Source organism: Neophocaena asiaeorientalis, unplaced genomic scaffold (assembly GCF_003031525.2).
Source record: "Neophocaena asiaeorientalis asiaeorientalis breed wild unplaced genomic scaffold, Neophocaena_asiaeorientalis_V1.1 scaffold129, whole genome shotgun sequence".
Taxonomy (NCBI): domain Eukaryota; kingdom Metazoa; phylum Chordata; class Mammalia; order Artiodactyla; family Phocoenidae; genus Neophocaena; species Neophocaena asiaeorientalis.
The window spans coordinates 6,587,414-6,594,695 of record NW_020172446.1 but is presented as its reverse complement, the minus strand read 5'-3'; positions in this window follow the sequence as shown (position 1 = coordinate 6,594,695).

Genomic DNA, 7,282 nt, shown 5'->3' with positions numbered 1-7,282 from the left:
ATAATTGAAGCTCCGAGAACTACCAGCTCAATATTTAACCTAACTGGTAATTTGCTGTGACAATTATGTCACGAACAGAACACCACTACGATGCAAGGATGTCACTCTCTATTTAAGAGGGCTCTGCTTTTCTAGCCTCCCTCACTTGAATAGCACACACGAAATGAGACTCGGCTCCAGGAGCTAAAGGTTCTATTAGGAGTCATGTGCAGCCTGGCTGGGGTGTGCACATCCACCCGGGCGGGAGTGACGCTGCCCGGGGAAGCCTGCTAACACCTCCAATTCTCCCTCGGAGGGAGAAGGCCAGAGAGCCGTGTGGGCCTCTCACAACAGGAGAGCCCTTTGACTGACAGGCATCTTCCCTGAAAGCCCTGTGCGTGCCTCCACTGCAAATGGAAACGCTTTCCCACAGCCCCGCTCTCTAACCAGGAAGGCTCTGCGTGGGTTTGATCCTTCAAGAGTAACTTTAATAAGGATAGTCATAAAAAGTCCATGGCAACGAAACTTCCTCTTCAAGATGGAGAGGAAGACAGAAACAGGACACACACGCGCACACATGCACACGCGCGAGCACACACACACACACAAACACCCTAACCGCTGGCAGGAAGACAAAAGAATACTATCAGGGGCTTCCCTGGTGACGCAGTGGTTAAGAATCCACCTGCCAATGCAGGGGACACGGGTTCGAGCCCTGGTCTGGGAGGATTCCACATGCCGCAGAGCAACTAAGCCCACGCGCCACAACTACTGAGCCTGCACACCTAGAGCTCGTGCTCCACAACAAGAGAAGCCATTGCAACGAGAGAAGCCCCTGTTCACCACAACTAGAGAAAGCCAGCGCACAGCAACTTAGACCCAACATAGCCAAAAATAGATAGATAAATAAAATCTATAAAAAAGGAATATTACTAAAGTCATAGCCATAAAGAAGGATGTTGCCATCTTCTAAATTGACTGCTAGATTCATGGAACGTGGCTAAGCAAGACCAACCATTTTCTGTTTAATTAGTGGCTCCTTCATGGAAGGTTTGCTGCCTGGAGAGAGCCCATTAGGGGAGGAGAGCTCGTCTACAGGGATGCACCTTCGAAAGCTGTTCAAATTTTAAATAAATGGCGGAGAAAGAAATTGGTGGTGGTGGTGGTAGTGGTAGGGGGTGGTTTGCTGTGGAGGCAGAAGAGCTTCTGCAAAGACCAGCTTTGCATTCCAAGCCTACGTGCTGGGGAGATCAGCTTTCCGAAGCAAACATAACATAAGCCTCTAAAATTTTAGGCCAATAGAAATGACCTCTGTACCATGGCTGACTGAAGATATAAATAAACTTCAACATGAACAGCAGTGTCCACCGTAAGAGGAGAGATGAGAGTCCAATCAGAGCTTATTTTTAAAAGGTCCTGGTTGTTCTGACTCCGTTTCGGGGTAGGGCATTCATGGGCACAAAGCTGCCGTTCCCTGCAGCGAGCTCCCCTGCTTTCACGGGCACCAGCGCCTGGTTACCTAACCACGGAAAGGAAGCTGCACCACACAAGTTAAATATAGGCTGAGTTATCTGCATTTTACAAGCACCAAGAATGTTAACTGAGGAAGCTGTCATTTTTAATGAAAGCACCAACTTCCAATTACCAACTGGGTAATACCCCAGGGAGCACATACGATTTTGTAAGATTGACTCACAATTATCAAAAGTTTACACGCTTATTTATTTATTTTTTTAAAGATGTCGGGGGTAGGAGTTTTATTAATTAATTAATTTTTGGCTGTGTTGGGTCTTTGTTTCTGTGCAAGGGCTTTCTCTAGTTGTGGCAAGCGGGGGCCACTCTTCATCGCGGTACACGGGCCTCTCACTATGGCGGCCTCTTGTTGCGGAGCACAGGCTCCAGACGCGCAGGCTCAGTAGTTGTGGCTCACGGGCCTAGTTGCTCCGCGGCATGTGGGATCCTCCCAGACCAGGGCTCGAACCCGTGTCCCCTGCATTAGCAGGCAGATTCTCAACCACTGCGCCAACAGGGAAGCCCTACACGATTACTTTTGAATTGGATATAAATATTTCTCATGAGGCAGGTGGGATTGTTTTTCACGTGGTCTATATTCAAGGCCGAAAAAAAAACTGCCTTCTTGAAAAGTATACATCGGAGATTTATCAACAGCTAAGGAGTAAGGGGGTCCAAGGTGACAGCCATGAAGAACCTGACAAAGCTAGAAGGCTGCAAAAAAATGGCCAGGTGGTAGGTTCGGTCTCAAGAACAGCCACAAGTTCACTGGCGAGTCACAAACTCTTACGACAAGCCCAGTGCAAGAGTTGGGGTCTGGCAATAGGTAATACACGTAAGTCCTCCTACATCAGCCATGGTCAGACATTACTCATACAGGGGCCCAGTTTCCTTTGGTGCCATCTACCTAACTCTCGTGGCATCTACATAGCTTCATCTGCCAGCAGTGAATATGGAATGAATGGCTGTTAGCCGGCGTTGCATGTGTTTTCCATATAGATCAGATGGCCTTGACCTAAATGAAGGATACAATTTGTGAGTCTCAAATCAACCAATTCTTTGTGAAATCTTTTCTGATGACTCCAGTCTCCAGTGATCTCTCCATTTACTGAATTTTAATTTGAGTTGTGATATTACTACTTAGCCCCAAGCCTTGCTCCAAATAGACTGCAGTTCTTGGGGACAAGGTTATCTTGATTTTTTTTTCTTGGCTGCACTGGGTCTTCGTTGCTACACGCGGGTTTTCTCTAGTTGCGGGGAGCAGGGGCTACTCTTCATTGCGGTGCGCGGGCTTCTCATCGCGGTGGCTTCTTCTCTTGTTGCGGAGCACGGGCTGTCGGCTCACGGGCTCAGTAGTCGTGCCTTGCGAGCTCTACAGCGCAGGCTCAGTAGTTGTGGTGCACGGGCTTAGTTGCTCTGCGGCATGTGGTATCTTCCCAGACCAGGGATTGAACCCGTGTCCCCTGCTTTGGCAGGAGGATTCTTAACCACTGCGCCACCAGGGAAGTCCCGGTTATCTTGATTTAAAGTCATCTACGGGAATTCCCTGGCGGTCCAGTGGTTAGGACTCCATACTTTCACTGCTGAGGGCGTGAGCTCATTACCTGGTTGTGGAACTAGGATCCCGCAAGCTGTGCGGTGTGGCCAAACACCAAACCAACAAAATTAGTCACCTAGAAGGAGAGGGTGGTACAGGTGGTCAGTGAAGACAGGTGTTACATACTTTTCTCAATGACTTGAAACCTCCATCGCAAATGTAATGAAAAGATTTTTAATAATCATTCATTAATAGCTTTAGATAAAGAATCAGGTTGATCTATAAAGCAAGTCAGATGTGTTCAAGAGGCCATTTCTAGCAGAAGACAAGAGGATCCAAGCCTCCTCTCGCAGCCACAACCCCGTCCACGTGGTAGGTAGGATGAAGCCACCGGTGGCTCTGGGCCTTCCTTGCGCCTCTCCTTCCTGGTCTTCTACCTGCTGTTGCTCCAGAGGATTCTAGTGCCTGCTCAAATCACCTGCCAGCCCGTGAGGGTCAGAGGAGCTCTCACTGGACTGAGGCAAAGAAAGCACAGAGAAACGTACAGAACAAGAGGAGAAGACACACATTTTCCCAGTGCAACAAAGGATGATGCTTCTGCCTATCAAAATCTGAGTTTATGGGCTTCCCTGGTGGCGCAGTGGTTGAGAGTCCGCCTGCCGATGCAGGGGACGCAGGTTCGTGCCCCGGTCTGGGAGGATCCCACATGCCGCGGAGCGGCTGGGCCCGTGAGCCATGGCCGCTGAGCCTGCACGCCCGGAGCCTGTGCTCCGCAACGGGAGAGGCCACAACAGTGAGAGGCCCGCGTACCGCAAAAAAAAAAAAAAAAAATCTGAGTTTATGATAACAATTAGAAAGTATGTGTACGTCTAAACTAATACAATGTTATATGCCAATTATATCTCAATAAAATTTAAAAAGCTAGAAAATATACATATCCAGTAGGTGAACTGGCTCAATAAATTCACACATTCATATAGGCAAATACTAATTAAAATGATGCAGATCTAAAAAAAAATAACACAGATCTATTTTTATTGAAGTAGGAAAGAGATCCATCCTTTAGTGCTAGGAACAAAGTGTTACAGAATAATATGCATAATATCATCCCATTTTTAAGTTAAAACTATACACACATACAAGTATAGAGAAGAGCAGTCAGCTATACAAGCAGTTATTGCCGATTGGTGGGACAATTTCGGTTTTGTTTTTTCTTGTCTGCAGGTTACTTTTCTACGATGAACATGGATTACTTGTGTTAAGAAATAGTCAATGGTCCTAACAGTACCCATTCTTTTCCTTTTTTTCCTTGACATTAACAATACTTATCAGCTTAATAATGAAACATGCTCAGTTGAGGTTTTTTTCCAAAACAATGAAAATTAAACATCTAAAGTCTCTCTTTTTTGAGGAAAAAAAGGATTATTCCCAAAAGTGTTTCTGAAAGCCAGAACTCTACCAGCAGAGTGGATTATAAAACTTAAGAGCTAACAAACTGCATAAAAAAGGGAGGGGGAATACGAGGGGGGAAATCCTCTCTTTGAGATAAGGAAACAATCAATTTACTGGGGGGAGAAGTGGCTTTCTAACAAGTGACAAGGAAACGAGATGCAACAAACAGTTTCATTTTCTATAAATAAAACGTTAGAAGGCATATTGCCAAAGAAACACGTCAATACATAAACCTTTGTATACTGGGCTACCAAACTTCACTTTTAGACAGTATATTAATTATATAGTCAATAACCATGGGTTTCATTAGTGTATTAAACACCACGATCGATGTTACTTATACTTTTCGAAGACAGGCCACTCAGGAAAAAAATGTCAGGGAGGGGAAGTTCTTGACCCTGCAGTTCAAAAAGTCAGAACAAGCACACTGGAGATAAGCAAGACTTTAATGGAAAGCATAAAACACTAAAAATATGGACAGAAATCAGATTATTACCCTTTTTTTCCCCCCTGCCTCCTTCAAAATGAGACTGGAGGGAATCCAAGAGCCATTTAAAATAAAGGTGAAATGATTAGATTTTCTCCTAATTGCCTAACGCTGATGTCATGGTGTACGCAAAATAAACATTGATCTCTAAGTGAAAGATGAGAAATACAACACGAACAGCCTTTCAAGGTAAACTATCTCCAAGAGAATTCTAAGAACTGTGGGCCAGAATCTATTTAGGCAAGCCTTCGGGACCCGAAGCTCTTAGAAGCCTAACAGTGGAGCCAATTCCTGATGCTCCGCTACTGGTGATTTGATTTTTAGTAGGGAAATCTGCTAAATATCCTCCCTTGAGGGAGCCGCCCTATCTCAGAACATCCCCTGTGGACTTCTAATCGCATCTGCGTAGACGTACTCGTGTCACCGCGTGGGCATCGAGAACGCGTGGTGGCTGGTACAATGTTCCAGAGACGCGTCAGGGTCGGACCGTTGGTCAGTGCTCTTCACGGGGTGGAAGCCGTGATAGGGAAAGAAGGGAATGCTGGGAGCAGCGGATATAAAAGACTCATTACCGGACTGAAAGCTAGATTGCCACTTCTAACCCACAATTTGTCAATCCACCAGAGTGCTGAAGAGTATAACTTTCTAGTCAGCGCTTTACACGCAAGGTCAGACAGAAAGGAGCTTCCATAAAAATCGTTGAGGCCTCGGCCAAAGAATCAAGTGCAGCCCAATGGCCATCCTCTGAGACTAGAACGTGCTCAATTAGTGGGCCTGAGAAAAGGCCGCTCTATGTTCTGAAAAACCGGAGTCACCCTGCCTAGCGCCGGCTGGTTCCTCCCGAAAGAGGACAGCTAAGGATGACACAGACAGGACGTGATCACTCCCCAGCTCCACCAAGGGCCTCCACGTGCCCCACTCGCCCAGATTAAAAACCAGGGCCTGGTGCCGCAGGAAGACTGCGACGCTGCCTAGATGCTTGCAGAGAGCTGCGCAGCAAATGCCAAGCGGTGGGCTGCAGCAACCAGATAGGTAATTAATACGATTAGGAACATAGAGAGGAAGCATGCTCTCGCTGACTGAAAAGCCCAGCAGCGTAATTACTGTTTTCTTCCCAGCTCACTGTCTGTTCACATTTCAAAGCCTGGGTGGTGTTAAGACTGCTGTGTAAACATCAATAAAATCCCGAAGCGCCGCCAGATCACCAGCATTCCAGGGCACAACGGCCTTTCATTTGGGGTCTTTTCATTCTTTTAAAGATGCATTTCAGGGCTGCAAACACTAGGAAGAATCATCTGCATGCTTTGGACTAATCTTCGAGTTTGTAATGAGTTAATATCTCCCCCCAGTGAACATTTATTATGAAGGCTAATTAATTGCTTTCCAGTTACAAGAGCCCTTTGCATTCAAAGAAAGTGGGATTCACAAGCAGAGACTATACTGTTTATTAAACAAAGCAATGGAAACAAAGGGCTTCTCCTTTCAAAATCCCTTCTATTTAACATAGCTTTAATCAAGAAAGTAAACATACAAATGCAAGAAATATGTACAGGTAGAAAAGGCATACCAACCAAAATGCAACATTAACTGAAGGGAAAACTGAAGCAATGCTCTGTAGCTGCCTGGATGTCCCTAGGGGACGGCAAGTCAATGCTTATCAGCCTTCCTCAGAAGAGACAATTTTGATTAGTATCAGACCCATCGGACTCAGTCTATTAGACCCTGAAGGAAGGATATTTTCAGCTAGAAAAGATATGACTGATTAATAATTCTACCCTACTGCCACTCTAAGCATTAACAACTATGTGGCACCTCTAGAAAGAGAGCCTCTGAGCCCAGGAAGACACGCCTACTGAAACACCCAGGTGCCCAGGAAGACACGCCTACTGAAACACCCAGGTGCCCGGGAAGACACGCCTACTGAAACACCCAGGCTCCTCTGCACAACCACGTCTCGGCTCTCCCTCCCGCGAAGGGACCCGAGCCGTGGAGGCGTCACCACTGGAGAAGTGGAAACCCTACTTACATCACTGATTTCACCGCCTGCAGATTTAGGGCCAATTACTTGTGACATAATTCCTGGTTGAAGATAAGGAAGTCTTAATAAAACTGACAAAAGCCTAAAGACAGAAGGAGTGACTGGTACTACACTCCCCGCCAGCTGACCCTGAGGTCTGACACGGTTTACACCACAGCCCTCCGAGCAGATTTCCCTTTGCTGCCAGTGGGTTCCTGGATGCGCACAAGAGGCAATGGCTTAGTCCCCCACAGAGAGGCACTCCACACCGTGCAGCTAACGCAGAGTCGTCAGGCGC